Source organism: Nyctereutes procyonoides, unplaced genomic scaffold, assembly GCF_905146905.1.
Source record: "Nyctereutes procyonoides isolate TBG_1078 unplaced genomic scaffold, NYPRO_anot_genome, whole genome shotgun sequence".
Classification (NCBI taxonomy): domain Eukaryota; kingdom Metazoa; phylum Chordata; class Mammalia; order Carnivora; family Canidae; genus Nyctereutes; species Nyctereutes procyonoides.
Window position 1 is genome coordinate 16,880,492 of NW_026575036.1, and position 19,262 is coordinate 16,899,753.

At 36.1% G+C, this 19,262-nt stretch overlaps 1 pseudogene; it reads right to left on the reverse strand.

The window, feature by feature from the left end:
- Positions 1 to 17,280: 17,280 nt before the first annotated feature.
- LOC129505461 (elongation factor 1-gamma-like) lies at positions 17,281 to 18,716 on the reverse strand (annotated as a pseudogene).
- Positions 18,717 to 19,262: the final 546 nt, after the last annotated feature.

The following is a 19,262-nucleotide window of genomic DNA, read 5'->3' on the forward strand; positions in this document are numbered from 1 at the left end:
TATTATCTATGGTATAGAGATGGACATAGCATTATCAAATAGATGTGAAATAAAACATGGAATTTAGTTAAATAAATGTCTGTAATTTAAGAAACTAACAAAATATTGTATAAGAAATTTACCATTTGCATACATTCCACTGCATACAATTTTGCAAGAAATCTATTATCAAACAGCCAAAAAACTACGTAACAAGAAAGGGCCATGAGAAGTAAATGTTTTTATTATAGCAAGGAAAAAATATATAAAAATCTTCCCCAGTCACTGTTAAACTGACTGTGAATACTAACTTATGAAATACTCCTTAGAAAATGTATATGTATATTTTTCAGTGTGTGGATAAAATAAAAAAAAATATCAGGGCTAGGAAAACCAGAGGATGTCGTTTTGTGCCACCTCTTTGCTTAGAAAGTCTTAACTGTTCTGACTTCCTAGCAGAAGTATTAGTATTAGCATATGTTAGTGAAAAAGCAGTCTTAGCAGTGATCAGCAAAGCAGGCAGGCTTCTCCAGCATGTTCTATCCCAAACTCAAGTTGGCCTGACTTTATAAAAGTCAGTTAACCTCCCAGAGAGGCTTAAACTCAATCTCTTTGTCTGTTTCAAAAACAAAAAATGGCTTTACCTGTAAGGCTGTGTTTTGTCTTCTCTGGTTTCCATAGCAATCTTACTCAAGTTCTGTAGATTTTAATTGTGGAACATTTTTCTCAGCTGGTGGAGCTGGAAAATGTAACTTAGTTTCCGGTAGCTAAACAATTTTTATTCCTGTCAGTAAAGGAGAAGTATTAAAAAATTACCTGTACAGATCAATATTTATTTAGTTACATCAATATCTTTTAAAAATGAAAATGTGGTATTCAAAAATGAAAATTTAGTATTTGATCAACCCATTAGAAATATAAAATATTGTTTTAAGGCTTTCAAAAGTAAAATTATCTGCTGCCTAAATTCTACCAAAAACACACTTCATAAAAGTTATATCTAAGTGTGATTTTTTTTAATGATCATGCTATTTATATTTGAGGTAGTCAAAGTTCTGTGTTGATATAAAGGCAGATACCAGACTATTATCTTATCCTGTTATCCACAGAATCACCTTCAATAAATTGAAATTCATAATATTTGTCATTTATCAAGTACCATATACCAGAAACAATGACAGGTACCTTCTGATATTCCCTAACATAGGTATCACTATGAAACGTGTATTACAGATAAAAAACTGAGGCTGGATTAATTTTGCCCAAGGTCACACAGATCATAAGTCTGGGAATCAGAATGCAAACCCAGTACTGTGTGCTTTTAAGCCCATACTTTAACCATTACACCGTATTTCCCTTCAAAAAAACAAACAAAAATATTTTTAATTCTATATACTTATTGTAAATCCCACATAATAAGTTTGTTTTTGAATTTAGCAAGAAGAAAAACATTTATTTATTCTAAGGGATTTTATGCTTCATTTAATAAGCTAATAATGACTAACTTTTTTTTTTAAACACTGTGTGCCCACGAGTATTCTAAGTAATTTCCTCATTAACTCATTTAATATTCATGGTTATTTAAGGAGGTATGTATTATTATTATTATTATTATTATTATTATATATGTGGAAGATGAAGTTAATAACCTACTTAGTTATACATGAAAAAATATTTGAAAATGTCATAGCAAAAGCATCATAAGAAATATAACAATAAATGACAAACCAAGAAAATATATCTGTAATTCATGAAGAGGATTGATATCTATAATATATAACAACATCTAAAATCTCACTCATGATTTTAAAAAGAAAAAATGAAAAAAGAAAAAATATATTGAGATGATATTTCTCAATACATCATACACTGAAGAATCTAAATGGTTGACACTTAACCTGTTGGTGAAACAAACACTCTAGTGCAATGATTATGGGAATGAAAGATTGCACGATTCCTATGAAATGGAATTTGGCAATATATAGAAAATGTACACATATACTTACTCTGTGAGTATGCAATTTTACTTGTAGGTATCTGAGAGAGGGAAAGAGAGAGAGAGAGAGAGAGAGAGAGAGAGAGAATGAAGAAAAGAAAACCAATACTATTAGAAGTAGTTTGTTGATGATCAAATAGGCAATAGGAAAGACTCTTTCTGGGGATCCCTGGGTGGCTCAATGGTTTAACACCTGCCTTTGGACCAGGGGTGGTCCTGCAGTGACGGGATCGAGTCCCGCATCGGGCTCCCTGCGTGGAGCCTGCTTCTCCCTCTGACTGTATCTCTGACTCTCTGTGTCTCTCATGATAAATAAACTCATTAAAAAAAATTAAAAAGAATAATCATTATAAAAAAAAGACTTCAAAAAATTTGATGGGGAACAAGAGAAAAAGCAGTAGCTTTGAGGATAAGGGAAAGAGTTTCAGCAGAGAATGAGAATATGTGATAAAAAGAAAAGAGATTATTCATTCATCAAGACTCCAAAGGAATAGGAAAGATCGGGGGTCAAAATAACTATGGGCATGTAGAATAAAAGAACATAAACCCAAGAGTGTGTGCTATGTGCATCATGTGTATAAAGTTAAAAAGCAAAAAAATAAAATAAATCTATGCTGTTAGAAATTAGGATAGTGATTACCATTGACAAAGGAGCAGTAACTGGGCTGGAGAATGAGAGGGATTTCTGAAATGCTGGGAATGTTCTGCTTCTTAACATGTATGCTGATTATATAAGGGTGTTCATCTTGTAAAAACTTAGCTATACAAGTATGACTTCTATTCTTTTCTGTATTTATGTTACAGTTCAATTTAAAAAGACCTCTGAATATTAGGAAGGAGTATTACAATTTGAATAGTCTGGGCAAAGGGATGCCTGGGTGGCTCAGTTGGTTAAGTGTCCGACTCTTGGTTTTGGCTCAGGTCATGATCTTGCACTCATGGGATCTATCTAGCACTTCCTCAGACTCTGCACTCAGCAGGGAGTCTGCTTTAGATTCTTTCTCCCTCTCCTTCTGCTTCTCTGCCTCCCATCCTCACAGATCAGCTGGTGTATGAACTCTCATTCTCTCTTAAATAAATAAATAAGTAATTTTTAAAAAAATTGGGACAAAAATGTAGAGAAAGTGAGAGGTAAATTGGATGTGACCTTGAGAGAGGTTTTCATCTATGGATTTTATTTGTAGAGAGATTTTGTTTATGGCTTTTATTTGTAAGAGAGAAGGCAAGTCATCTATTAAGATTTAGAGGACAGCTGGGGTTAGAGACTGGAATGCCAGAGTAGAGGTGGGGAAGGGTGCTGAATAGATGAGTGAAAGCTAATAGATTCTCCAACAGCAATGAAATCTCAAATTCAATGAATTAATAATTTCATACCTTATCTCTTTCCAGTTAAGATTTCTACAAAAAGAAAAAAAAATATTTGTACAAAAAGGGCAACCTGGGGGGCTCAGTGGTTTAGTGCCGCCTTCAGCTGAGGGCGTGACCCTGGAGTCCTGGGATCAAGTCCCACCTCAGGCTCCCTGCATGGAGCCTGCCTATCCCTCTGTCTGTGTCTCTGCCTCTCTCTCTCTCTCTCTCTCTCTCTCTGTGTGTGTGTGTGTGTGTGTCTCATGAATAAATAAATAAACTCTTAAAAAAAAGATTTGTACAGAAAGATGAACCTTATCTAAAGAAATTTTTAAAAACCAAAATCATAAAACAGTTTATATAATTGCTCTATTATATTTGAAAATACGACTATGAGCTCCTGATGACCTAAATTAAAAAGTTATAATGGTCATTTTCATGATTTCATTGTTCATGAGCAAATACACACACATTTCTCAGGGACAACAACTCATAGCATTTCATTCTGATGGATATTTCTTATGTAAGCTTATATATAGGGATCCAAAGTGGAATGATGACTATATCCTCAAATGTATCCTTAAAAAATATACTATTCTGAGTTTCATAAAACTATGAGAGCTAAGGACACTTTGTCAAAAGCCAATAAAAACAATGAGTAAGATTGTGGAATGGAATATATTTATAAATGTTCAGGTTTCTAACAGTCCAGCTTAGTCTAGGGGTGAAAATCTGAATATATAGAATAATGTGTGCTTTCATGTTCTAAAAACAGACTTCCAGGCTTTTTACGAGTCAGAAAGTAATATATTTGTGACTTAACATATAGGCAGATTTTCTTTTTCATTTACAAGTCACCTGTATGTTTGATGACCAAACAAGCAGATGGCATTATTCCAAAGCTATTTTTGGGAAAGCTGAATGATCTAAACAACATGCTGCTTGAACAATGACTGTGTTTTCCCATAGATAAGGGACTAAGAATGCTTACAAGGAAAATTGGAATTTAAAAAAATATCTGTATTTTCTCTAGTCTTGTGAAGAACACAAGTTCATAACAGAACTAGTTGGAAAAGTTATGCCTCATTTTCCCCCTAGAATTCACCATCTAGAAGGGCTCAGTTAGAGAAAGTACATCTACCTTTACTTGGTATTGAGGAAGCTGGACAGGTAGCTATGGGAATAAAAGACCTAGAGGTGTTGGTAATGAGGGTGGTTTTAATGATGAACTATTGGGGCCATTTAGATCATGTTGTAATCATAAGAGACTGAGAGCCTCTGAGAAGGATCAGAGAATTGATAGGTTCACTAGTGGCACAATAATGAAGGGGATATAAATATTCAGGCCCAATAATGATGGCGATATCTTTTCATGCATCCACAAAGATGCCTTGCATCATGTCTGAAAGAGGCCATATTGTTTTAATTTAATAACTAATTTGATATTGTTTTCAACATTTGTTATTCAGAATCTGGAAATCAAATGATTTCCTTTAGAGAAAGTCCAAATAATCTGAATTAGGATTTGTCTTAGAACATTTTGTGAAGGCCGGGGCACCCAGGTGGCTCATTTGGATCAATATCCAACCCTTGATTTAGGGTCAGGTGGTGATCTCAGGGTTGTGGAATGGAGCCCATTGTTAGGCTCCCCACTCAGTAAGGAGTCTGCCCATCTCCTTCTCCCTCTGCCACTTCCCTTGCTCACACTCTCTTTAAAATACATTTTTCAAAATAAAATTAAATTGAAAAAAAGAACATTATGTGAAGGCTAGACTGCAAAATGCAGGTTTTATCTCTAAGTTATAGAGCCGGTGTCTATATAACTTTGTCAAATTGTATAATACAGAACAAGCAATAATCGATTTAATATGCATCTGGATATTGGATAGACACCTTAAACACACATGGTCAAAATCCTGTTCCACCTAATGCCCATCTTATCTTGATTTCCCTTCTTGATTTTGCATCCTATTTAATCTTCCTTCTTGGAAGATTACATATTTCCACTCACTAGTATGACACTTGCAGTGTCTTCCTGTGGCAGGATTATACCTTCCACCCAATTTATTTAGCAATAAAATGAAAGCATAAATTGACCTTTGCCAGTCCAAGAAGCCACCAATCCTCTTGTTCTCCTTCCTCTGACACAAGAAAGTCGTGACCTAAATAATGGCCGTTCCTTCCTCTGGATGCCTGAGTGAAGAAGATACCAATTTTCTCCCATTAGTTTATTTAAAAGATCTATAATTTGTCTAAATAAAATACTATAATGCTCTATTCTGGATGTTATAATATATGTAGCTATAATATACATGAAAATAATAGCACAAATAATAGAGGATGAGATAAATGAAACAATATAACCACCAAATTCTTGTATTCGATCCTTATATTTGATGTGTAATAATACAATAGCAAATCTACAGACTCTGATAAGTTAAAAATACATATATATTGCAATCTATAGAGCAACCATTCAAAAAATAAGGCAAAGAATACAGCTAAAGTACCAGTAGAAGAATTAAAATAAAATATGAAAAAATTGATTAATTCAAATGAAGAGAGGAAAGGAGAATACTGAGTAGAAGCCATACACAAAATAATTCATATTCAAAATAATAATAATAATAATTCATACTGGATGACTGCATTTATATGAGGTGATATAAAAGAAAATACTGAACAGTGGTTGAAAAAAATCATTAAATGTGTTGCTCCTTGTGAGAGCAGAGCCAGAGGAAAATTTCTGGAAAATGATGAAAATATTCTATATGCCTCTATGAGTACAGGGTACATGGGTGCATGCATTTGTCGAAGTCATTCAACGTGCACTTAAGATTAGTGCATTTCACTGAATTGAAACTTGATACCTCAAAAAAGAACTATAAACAATACCGAACTTCAGTTAATAGCTTTTCATTTTGCGGTGATTAACAGTTTGGAATTAACAACCTGGTAACTATTTTCTGTGCTGTCTGGGCTTGAGCAAATGCAAAAAACAATGGGATTAATAAGAGCCAAGTTTCTCATTATCAGAGAAGATAGGAACATAGAAAGAGGTCTGACAGACTGCAGGTACACTACCTAGATACCCCTTTAAGAAAAAAATTAGCTACCCAGAAATGATGGATGTTACCAGCAGCCAGCCTAGCTGCAAAGAGCCACCTTGCTTGAAGTCACTCCTTTGTCCAAGTAGACCACATACAGTGACTGATGGAGGTGAGTATCTGAAGGCTAATCATCTTGATCTGATGGGGACAATTTTCACAGACAGTATTTGCTCCAGAGGTCCTCTCTATGTTGATTGGCATCATTGCCTGAGGCATCACAACTGGACTTCTCCTTTTATTCAAATTTACACAGGAGCCTTCCTTTCACAGGTGTGGATTCTTAAAAAAATATTTTGTACCCAGTAGTAATGAAATCACTTAGAGGACAGATCGTGATTTCTAAAAAACAGTTTATAATAAGAGGAGCCATGTCTCTGCAGAGAAATAGCCGACTCCAGGGTTGTGGTAGGAAAAGTATAAGATGAGCTTAGAACATCTTACAGCAGAAATATAGGATGTGCTTAAGTGTTGGTGGGGCCACTGCAAAAGAACAGAGGAACTTTGAAGGAATTTGAAGGAATTTTCACTAGAATATTAAAATATATAATAATAATTGTAATATATTGAATGAAATAAGATTCTGTGGGTCAAGTGGATCATAAGTAAAGGGGACAGATGGGAAACTATAAACTAGAATGAAAACTTATAAACATAGAATTATTGGTGGAGTTAGAAAATCATCAATGGATCCTAAAAGTAGTAGGTTGAAATTTTGATGAGGAATATTATATGTATATAGTCTCAATGTATTTCCCCACTAAATATATAGGCAAAAAAAAAAATAGAAGGAAGGAAGGAGAAAACAATGTATTGGAATCCCACATGATGAGTATTCAGTTACTATGAAAATTATGTTAACATCTTAAATATATATATATATATTTATTTAAGATTTTTTTTATTTATTCATGAGAGACAGAGAGAGAGAGGCAGAGACACAGGCAGAGGGAGAAGCAGGCTCCATGCAGGGAGCCCTAGTGGGACTCGATCCTGGGTCTCCAGGATCAGGCCCTGGACTGAAGGCGGCGCTAAACCCCTGAGTCACCCGCGGTGCCCTCTCCACTAGATATTAAAGACAGGAAAGCAGTTACTTTAGTTTGGAGAGACCAAGTGTACACCCCCTCAACCAAGTAATCAAAATTAATATCATGAATATTGAGACTAACTGAAAGAAGCATGTGTCATTTAATGTGATGGCCTGAGAAGGACATATGTTACTTTTATTTATATTTTTCCCCAAAGTGTATAATCTGAGTTTAGTCATGTGGAATCATGAAACAAATTCAAATTGACAGCAGTTCTACAAAAACAATTGAACTATAGTCTTCAAAATACTAAGGTTAAAAAAGATAAAACAAAGGCAGAGAAACTTTCTAATTAAATGAAACTAAAGAAATATGGCAGCTAAATGCAATGCATGAGAAAAAATAGTCATAAATAATAGGTGAAATTTGATTATGGAATGTGGATTAAGAATATACTGTATCATTTTAAATTTCCTAAATTTGAAATTACACTAAAGTCCCTTTCCCTCAGGAAATACAATCTGAATTATTTAGGGTTATTGTGGCACAATGTCCAGAAAGTAAATGAATAAATACACACTCTCTGTATGTATGTGTCTATAGACATTATAGAAAGAATGAGACAGTAAATGTGCCAAATTTTCCAATTGGTAAATTTGGTAAATAGTATAATAGAGTTTATATTAAAATAAAATGTTATGAATATAAACTTTCATTTATTTAAAATGTTTCCAGGGATCCCTGGGTGGCGCAGCGGTTTAGCGCCTGCCTTTGGCCCAGGGCGCGATCCTGGAGACCCGGGATCGAATCCCACATCGGGCTCCCGGTGCATGGAGCCTGCTTCTCCCTCTGCCTGTGTCTCTGCCTCTCTCTCTCTCTCTCTCTCTCCCTCTGTGTGTGTGTGTGTGTGTGACTGTCATAAATAAATAAAAATAAAATAAAATGTTTCCATATTCCAATAGTTAACATAATTTTCTTTTTTTTTATTAACATAATTTTCATAGTAACTGAATACTCATCATGTGGGATTCCAATACATTGTTTTCTCCTTCCTTCCTTTTTTTTTTCTTTTTTGCCAACCACTGTCTCATGTACCTTATGGTTGTCCCTCTAATTACCTAATTACAGTATTGTGATACAGAAATTACCCTTCACATCTTACAGGTGAGAAAATTTACATTTAGAAAGGTTTGTCCAACATGAAACATCTAGCATATGGTATAGGGAAATACAAACCCGTGTCTAATTAAAAACTTCAGTGTGATGAGCACTGGGTGTTATATGCAACTGATGAATTATTGAAAACTATATCTGAAACTAATGATGTACTATATGTTGGCTAAGTGAATTTAAATTAAAAAAATCAGTTATACAATTATGCCACGGTAAGGATATGATTGCCATGGATGAATATGCTACAGAGGGGATAAAAAACAAAAACAAACAAACAAAAAAAACCTTCTTACTCTTACCCTCCAAAATGACTTTGGAATAAACTGAATCTTCTGCCTTTGAAGATATCTTTTCCATTCAGCCATAAGTACTAGTTCCAAACTTGGTGCTACACCTCAAGAAATCCTTCCATTAGCCCATTAGATTTCATTTAAATTTAATTGTAAAATTTATTTTTAACTTTTGTGTTTTGAAATAATCACATTCTTACAAAAAAATACAAGTATGAAGAATATTTTTTTCTAAACTATTTGCAAGAAAGTTGCCAAGATAATTATTATAGTTATTAGACATAAGATACTCATCTTTGTCAGGAATATCACAGAACTGATGCTGTGCTCTTCTCATTGCATTCTATCAGGTGCAGATGATTTTAATTCTGCTCCATTAATGGTGATGTTCAGTTTGGTCATTTGAATACAATGGTGTCCACCATGCTTCTCCACTTAAAATCACTCTTTTTTCTCTTTGAAATTATTAAGTTTATTGGGGGCAGCAACTTTGAAGTTAAGTTAAAATCCTATTCTTCATCAAACTCCCCTTTCTTCTTTTATTAATTCATAAATATATGGGTATCTGGTTTCCTATTTTATTTCATGAGTCATAATGCATTACTATCATTATATATTTTGATGCTAAAGTTTTCTTTTGTGGGTAGAAGGAGCCCATTCCAGCTAGCTTGTCTTTTCTTTTGATATAAAGCATTAATTCTTTAGCATATTTGCTTTCTGACAGATATTCCTGGTTCATCTTGTACTTCTCTTCCTCAGTCCTAGAATTGGCCATTATTTAAGAAGTCTTGCTTCCTTTTATGAAAGAATTCCGTATGGTAACCCACATCTGAGTATTAGATATGCACATTGTTATTTGTTAGGTGTCATTACTCTAGGAAATATATGTATATACACATCTATGAATGTATATATTCACAGACACATTTACATTCCATAGTGATTTTTATTGTCATTAGTATTGGTGAAAACCATTAATTTATACTGATTCCTTCCATTACAATCCATCACTAAAGGGTTCACTCTATTTTTCTTCTATTTCAGATTTAAATTCCTTTTTCTGACAGTGAGAACCCTGGTTTATATATTCTTTGCAATACTTATTCAACCAGTTCCCTTGTAGGTAACCAATCTTCCATCTTCATTATCACCTTGTCCTCCATGCAGATGTCCTCCTCACCGCACTTAGGTTTCAACACCTGTGTCTTTACACTCAAGTGCAGACCCTTTCCTCACCATATTTGGAGTCTGACATTCTGTGCTTGGTTACCCCTGTGCATAGATGCTCTCCTCACCCTGCCTAGACTCCACACCCCATTCCAGTCTTTGCACATGTCCTACTTACCATGGTTAGTCTCTGACACTGCATGAAAACTGCCTCTTTGAGGATATGCCCTTATGAACCCACATAGACTTTAACATGCTGTCCCTCTGCATGGAGTTCTGACGCCTCATACTGAATTCCCCTATCCATGAATACTCTCCTCTCTCCATGTGGGCTCAACATACTTTGCTAGGCCGTACTTGTCACAGTGACACCACATCATCCCATTAGGGAAACTCTTGTTTTACTACCTTTTCAATCAGCTGGTATTCTAACACTCTATTTATGAACATAATCCTCAATATATTTGGTCCCTGATACTTCATTCTAAGCAGCCTTCATATGCAGACATCCTATTCACCCTGCTTGGACTTTTCTTGCCTCTCTAAGTCTTTGATACCCTGTACGAGGGTCTATCCTAAGCCTGTCTTCCTCATTGTGCTTGGGCTTAGACATCCTGTTCTGAGCAACCTTGATTCTCCTCCCTCTTCAACCCCTACAAACGTCTGCTGTGCACTGTCTCCCGTAATGATTTTAAGAATGAATTATTTAGAAAGGAAAGAGAAGGGGAAGGAAAGCAAGTGAAGGGAAGAGGGGGAAATCAGAGGGTGAAGCAAGAGGAAGAAGAGAAAGAATTCCAATATATTTTAAAGTATTAATAAAGATTTTCATACTCAAAAATATGTCAAAGTATTGTTACCATTTTCAAACCATGGGTTAAAATAATAAAGGGTTGTAACTAAAATTTTTAAAAAGCTAAATGGAATAAATCTTTATATTTCTAAATCTAATTCCTGGAGGTTTCTACCAGTATACATAAGCTGGACTTTCTTGCCCAATTCCACACTTAAAGCAGCCTCTTTCCACCCTTCTAAGCTCAGTTCCATTTCCTGTCATCTTGCCATTCTCCATGAAAAGAATGAAAAGAGAAGACATTCTCTCTCTCCTCTCTCCCCCCCCCCCTTTTTCCTAAAGGAACAGGCCCTAGGCAGGTTGCCACCCTTACACCAAGGTGGAAAGAAAAGGATGAGAAAAATATCTCCTAGTTTTTTCCCATACAGTAAAAGACTCTAAAAATAAAATAAAAAAAAAAGGCTCTGGGCACTTTCCTTCTGTGGCTTTTGGGAAACAAGCTGAAGCAAGAGTCAAATCCACATACGTAGCTACTAGAGGCCAAGTGACCTTGTTTACCCTGAAAGACTTGAAATTTGACTAAATGATTTCCTAACTTCTTTCTCATGGGTTTGATGCAATAGAAAGATTTATCTCCTCTCAGAGACTCAAAGTAGATAGCAAGTGCCAGAACTTAGAGAACTCAGTCTCCAAATTTTATGAGCCAGATTCTTCTATGCCTTCTTGAGAGTAAGTAATCATATCTTATATGTAACAGAAATAATATTATTAGGGTTGTATTAAAATATACTCTCATAAAGGAAAACATGGTTTATAGAGTACTTGAACGTGAAGAAAGTTGATATAAACCATTTATTCTGTCTAATATAAATGTGCTCTTGAATGCACATCAGTAACCACAGTAAAGGAAATTTTATACCATAATTATTTTTTATCTTTCTCTCTCAAAATGTATTTGCCTTTGATGAGTAAACGCTTCTGTTTTCAACAGCAAATTTTAATACCTTGAAGTATATGTTTGCCTATACTATATGTATGTATATATAGAGAGAGAAAAAGAGAGAAAGAGCTGAGTCCAGAAATATGAAAAAATGCAAAATTATTTTCTGAACAATTATAGTTTCATAAATGCTACTTTATTCCTTTAATAAAAATGTTTTGTAAGTAATGATCATCTACTTATTTGTAGTGTACATAAATCTGAATGTTAAATTATTTGATTCAGTAAAAGTAAGGTATTGAATTGTCATGAAATTTTTTTAAAGATTTTATATTTTTTATTTAGAGAGAGAGTGAGAGAGAGAAAGAGCATGATCAGTTGGGAGGGATTGAGGGAGAGAAGGAGCAGACTCCTTACTGAGCAGGGAGCCTGATATGGGACTCAGACCCAGGACCCTGAGATCATGGCCTGATCTGAAGGTAGACACTTAACCCCCTAAACCACCCAGGGGCCAAACTGTCATGGAATTTTAGGTTTAGCCAAATCTTGGAGATCCAATTCTAGCCATTCAAAAAGCAAACCTAAAACAGAGTAAACCACAGCATTTTTCATCATGGGGCTACTTTGTATCTTCTGATGTATTTATTTATTTATTTATTTATTTATTTATTTAGGAAAGAGAGTATGTGAGCAGGGGAAGGGGCAGAAGGAGGAAGAAAGAAAGGGAATCTCCAGCAGACTCTCCACTGAGCATGGGGCCTGAGGTCATGACCTGAACGAAATTAGGAGTCAGAGCTTAACCAACTGAGCCACCCAGACACCCCAAAGCTCTTGATGTCTTTAAGTAAGTTCTTGAAATAACTGCTTGCTTAAATGAAAAACTGAATGTATCCCTATTCACAGATAAGTGCATAGATTCTCCTCTGTCTTACTTGAGTAAATATGACATTTGACAGTAATCCTCATCCAAATAATACCACCACAAGATTATGACTATATATTGATATTAATCATTAATAATGGAGAAAGACAGTAACAAATTCTATTAAAGTTGAAGTCACATTTCACAGATCTTTCTCTCTTTTCAAAGCAAGTCAGGAAAACTCTAATCCTGAGATTAAGTGATAGTTCATCAGAGAAAGGTATCTCCTGTCTCTGGGTTGAAGTTTGAAAGCTTGTTGAGAAAAAGGACCTTTACTTTCTACATAGGGCAAGGTATAAATCAGATGCTGAATAGTAAATGAATAGGTTGAATGAAGAACTCATGATCTAGAAATCTTGGGTTGTCTTTGTATTTTTATGGGAATGTGACAGTAGACTGAGGTTGTTGTCACTAGCCACTGTCTTTTTCTGCCTTTTGTTTATTTGTTTTTTTATTGTCCAGTGCTTTAACACATTTGGAAGTTAAAGGCTGTGTTCTAACATGTGCAGTCAGGGCCAAGGATTTATTATTGAATAAACAATTTGATTGTAGATGTGGTACATTCGGGCATAAAGAGCACATTGAGATTCTTTAGGATAATATAGCCTACAGACTACATCTGAACAGCCTATGCAATGTATGAATACAGAACAGGGAAGATTTCCCAGATGTCTTAGGGAGTAATTCTGCCAAACTCTAAAAACGGCTACATGGGTCATTTTACAATTACCCAACTCAAAATGAAAATAAATTCACAAGATACAAAACAATGACCTTCCTTTCTCCTTGTTTCTTCCTTTCTCCTTATTTTCTATTGAGAAGAAAGTTGGGCAGTTATATACCTTGCCTTTTATTATTCTTTTTTTTAATTTTTTTTAAAAATTTATTTATGATAGTCACACAGAGAGAGAGAGAGAGAGAGAGGCAGAGACACAGGCAGAGGGAGAAGCAGGCCCCATGCACCGGGAGCCTGACGTGGGATTCCCGGGTCTCCAGGATCACGCCCTGGGCCAAAGGCAGGCGCCAAACCGCTGCGCCACCCAGGGATCCCAAGCCTTTTATTATTCTTGTGACAACCTTAGTATGTTAGTAGACAAGTCTCTCTCAGTGACAAAGTATGGAAACTAGAATAAATACAGTTTGGGAGAGGTGGGAGATGATGGCATCTTTTATAACAAATAATAGGAAATTCAAGATATAAGGTGACTCAAGACTCTATGAACTCAAATAATATCATCAGATCTTTCTCTTCCTCTCTTCCAGCTTCCATTCCTCATTCCCTCCTGAAGTTTCTTAAGTCTGTTTTTGCCTGGGTGTTTCCTTCATTCTTTACCACAATATGTGGGCTTCCCCCAGGCAGTTTGAACAAAGTAAGTGGAGCCACAGAAAACAGGATAATAGAACCACCAAATTTATCAGTCCTAAGGGAAAGAAAATATCTCTTTCCCAACACCTGACTGAAAGTTCCACAGGTGTCTGAGTGAATTCTATGCTTCATAGGTTTATTTTTGGGCCAGTCATTGTGGAAAGGAGAATGCAGAATATTTAAATACACAAACCGTCTTCCATTACCAAGGAGTTAAATTTGCAGTGAGGAAGGACAGTTTCCACAAATCAAGTTGTAGGCTGTTTCCAAAACAGAGTGGGAAGATAAAAACAGGAATCTATAACTACATTCCTCCCATTAGTTGCCCACTCTTTTTCCATTCACATAATTCCACAAAGGTTCTTTTCTTATATTAAAAAAAATACAAAAAGAAAGCCAACCCAGTTTTCTCTCCAATGAGAAAAAAGCCATATTCCATTATAGCTTCCAGAAGCATATCCAGGATATTTGGAAGATAGTTTCCTTTCCTTGAGACCCAGATGGTCTTGCTATAACCAATTATAAAAATATCAATTTATCTACCCCTGATATCTGCAGCAATTAGTGGTAACAAACCCCACAGAATATCCTTAATAAAATCCCTTCTGTGCAACTGGACAGAGATGGTTAAGAAAATATGGCACTGAAGCCAGTCCTGTGGTCTCTTTTTCTTGCAGCCATAGTTTTGCCTCCTATTGGACCTTATCCGTTGTCCTCTATGTTTACCTGTGAGAGGAATGTTAAAAAGACTCCTCTGCTGAGGTCTGCCCAGTCTTAGTATTCTGTTGCTTTTTAGGGTAGATTCTGAAGCCTAGTTATTGACTTAGGAATTAGAGAGTGAAAGCCTTCTAATTGCCTGAGTGGAAATTCTCTATGACTTTCTTTCCTAATCCAAAGTGAGATGAAGTGACATGAGTCATTCATGAATGACAAAGGTCCACTCAATTCTTCATATTTTCTCCCCACTGCATTTTGAGATGCAATCTTCATTGCCCTGGATCCTTGCATAATTGCTATGAACCCAGCTTTCTGCTGACTCATGTTCAACATGTAAGATCATCAAGAAATGAATCTTTACTTAATAAGCTCCTGATCCTTGGGAGATTGTTTCTTTTTATGGCATAACCTAGGCTATTGTAACTGATATGAAGTGTGTTAATATAAAAAAAAGAGGGTGATCACGTTAAGAGGGCAAAATTAAACCTGTCCATAAAAAAAAGTAATTCATGAATTCAACTTTACTGAAATTTAAAGACTTCTGTTCTCTGATAGACACTATTAGGAGAAAGAAAAGACAAATTACAGACGAGAAGAAATTTGTAATTCCTATATCTGATAAATAACTTGTATCTGAAATATATAGAGAATTCTCAAAATTCAATGATAAGAAAACAACCCAATATAAAAATGGTTAAAGATGTGAGTAGATATATCATCAAAGAAGATACATAGACAGCAAGTGAACACATAAAAGAATGCTCAATATCTTAGCCAATAGGAAAATTCAAATTATAACAAAATGAGAACATCATATCTTTAATAGAATGGCTAAAATTAAAAAGACTGACCATGCCAAGCATTGGTGAGGAGGTAGAGGAGTCTCACTTCTAGGTATATTTAACCAAGAAAAATGAAATCATATTTCCATAAAAAGACTCAAGTGTGAATGTTCATGGCAGCTCTATAAAAAATGTTCATGTTGGTCAACCAGTGAACAGACCTTAGAATATCCATACAACAGACTGTCACTTAGCAATTAAAAGAAAGAACAATTGATAACTGCAACAATATGGATTAATTTCAAAATACTTATTCTGACTAAAAGAAACCAGAGCAAACAAAAAAAAATCACATAATGTGTGATTCCATTTATGTAAAATTCTAGAAAGTGCCAATTATAACAGGATACAGAGCAATGGTTTCCTGGAGACAGGAAGGGTAGGAGCAGACAGGGACAAGTGAGAGATGCCAAAAAGTCATGAGTAAGCTTTTCAAAATGATGAATATGTTCATTTTCTTGAATTTGGTGATGATTTCAATGATATATTCATGCCAAAACTTATCAGTTTGTACACTTTAAACACATGCTGTTTATTATATGTCAATTATGCCTCAGTAAAGATGTTAAAAATTTCATCCAACTATACACTTTTTTAAAGGAGTGAACTTTACTGAATGTAAATTATACCTCAAAAAAAGTATGTCACCTGAACATGAAAGCAATTATATATAAGTAATGAAAGAGTAATTTAAAATAGTAAAAGAAAAAAAGTGCTTAGAGGTTACCTAAAAAAGTTGCTACTTCTGGACCTGGCAAACCACTTCACTGTTAGTCACATTGGCTTTCTGGTATAAAACTTGGTTTACCTGTTCCTAAGGAGTAAACAATGGTCATTTCTTTTATAAAGTGTTTGGATTAAGAAAAACACCCACAAACCAACACATTCTTTATCCTATGTTAAAATAAAAGTACAGATCTCAAAAGTGACCAGAAACTAGAAAAATCAGTTTTGTATCAGTTTTGGATATGCTCATGTTTGCTTCACAAAAAAGAGGGAAACAAAAACCATTTTCTCTTCCATTTCCAAGCATATGCTTTTTAATTCAAAGTGAAATCTATAGTTCATCACTATTCTGAGGACTTATCTGATGGCCAAGCTGATTGGTAGTTTCAACATCCAAGCATCGTTTGGTGAATATATATAAAATAGCTTTGGGTTTTCTAACTAAAAGAAGAAAAAATAATGGAATGAGGAAGGATGGATCTTGTGAGGTATTTCCAAATTCACCACAGCTTTGTCATTCGGGTCACAATGCCAACCATAGCTCTTCAATCAAGTCTACTCGACTTAATGGAAATATGAATTAGACCAATTCCAGGAATCCAGATTTTTTCTGGGTGCCTTTGTGTTGGGGGAATTACCCGGTTTGAACTGAATCAAATTTAAATTAGCCTTATGATAAAAAAAAAACGTTATGAATTTTTTTCCATATTTCAAATAAAATCACGTTATTCTTCTTAATTAACAATAATAATTATATTTTACCAGGCTTCAGTGTGAGGGAAAAGAGAATGAGACCATTTGTCGTGTTAACAGTAGAGTGTATGGAAGGAATGCAGCTATAACAGTCACAGGAAGAAAGGAAATTAGGTGAGCCAATAAAATATCCCTTATCCAGGGTTGACAAAAAGATTTTTTTTTTCAATGTTCAGTTTCCTTTAATGACCCCCATCTCCCTGAAGGGCAGGTACAGGCAGCTAGGCGATGATGACAAGAGATGTTTACTTGAAGATCTTGCCCTGATTGAAGGTTTTGCCCACATGCTGGAAGGCCCCCTCCCAGGAAAAGTCCTCTCAAACCAGCATCTGGGTCTCCTGCTGCCAGGATCCAGTTTCCACCGCGTATAGGACTCGTAGTCCACCTGCCAATCTGGACTCAGCGGAAAGGCAAGCTCCTGGCCTCGGAAGACCCAGACTCCAGAAATGGAGCTGCTGTTGTTGGTTCCAAAGAGGATGACACTGGCAAAGGCATTCTTCCTCAGCTTGTCCAACCGTTGGAACATTCCAGTGATGAGGTTACAACCCATAAAGGTCTGAGTGAGCTCCTCAGGGAAGTGGTACTCAGCGTACCACAGGGACCAGCCATCCTTATCGAAGTGCTCCCAGAAATACGGCAGTGCCACAGTGAGAGTGTCCTCATTGGAGTACTTGCGCTTAAATTCGTCCAACACAAAGGTACTCTTGGGCAGGTGAGCAAAGAGGTCTTTGGCCTTTGGCTCAGCAGCCAGTGCCTGCTCACATTCATCCATCTCCTCCTCAGGAGCAGGGGCAGCAGCCTTCTTCTCCTCTTTCCACTCAGCCTGGGGCTTCTGTTTCTCTTCCCGAGAACCCTTCTCTTTCCGTGGGGTGTCTTTTTTAGGTTGGCTCTCTGCAAACTTTTTAGCATCAAACTGGGCCATCTTCTCACAGAGTTTCACCTCCCCCAAGACAGCCCGAAACTGGGGCTGGTTAATGCAGGTAAGGAACCAGCGGTTGGTATTGGGGAAGGCCTGGCGGAAAGAAGGCTCCAGGACCTGTTTATAGAGCCACAACAGGGTGCAGACAACTGTGATGTCAGCCAGTGTCACACGTTCACCCACCAGAAAAGTCCTCATCTTCAAATGAGTATCCAGGAGCCCCAGAATTCCCCTCACTTCCTCCTTTGCATTCTCTGTGGCCTGCTTGTTGTGGTGCATGATGCCCAAGGTAGGAAACACCCAGGTACTGGCTGGGGGCACTATGTCGCTATCAGCAAAGCTCACCCACTGCACCACCTGGGCTGCTGCCTCTGGAGTACTTCCCTGCAGCCCCTCATTGCTCACATAGTAGGCAATGGCATTGCTCTCAAACACACAGAATCCATCATCACCCTCAAATGCTGGAACCTTGCAGGCAGGAAATTTATGGAGAAATTCAGGGGTGTGGTTGGTTTGGCCAAAGTGGAAGTGGGGTGGTGCGGAGAGCACGCAGACCTGAGCCCCGCTGTTCTGAGCAGCAATGAGAGCCTTGAAGGCCCTCCAGTTTTCAGGATATGTGTACAGGGTCCCGGCTGCCATGGTGATTCCGCAGAGAAAGGGGACAAAAAGATTTTTATTTTGACCACAAACTAGATGAAAATACTTAAATTCTGATTTTTAAACATAGTAAATACAAGAGTATTGCCTTTATTATCTGTAATAGTCTCATCATTATACAAATTCTAAAATATATACATTTTTGTGTATGTCAGTTATATCTATTTTGTAAAGCACATTTAAATGATCAGAGGCTGAATACTCTGAACTACATCTGAATTACATCTTTAGCAGAATTCTCAAAATTATTGTTTTGGAGCCACTGAAGGTCATAAAAAAATCACAATGAGGCAACTGGAAAAACAGCATCGGAGAACATCTTATCTTGCACTTTAACCCCAATTAATCCTCTTCACTTTCTTTTACTGTACATAATTATGAAACTATTTCCTGACTTCCTTTGACTCTACAATGGTTTCAGTTCATAGACATAATTGAATCTTTCCTTAACTCTAAAAGGTCAATGACAGAGGTTTGCCTTAATATATTTTCAAAAGTATAGATCATGGCCAATTGGGAAAGTATTTTCTTTACAAATTACTC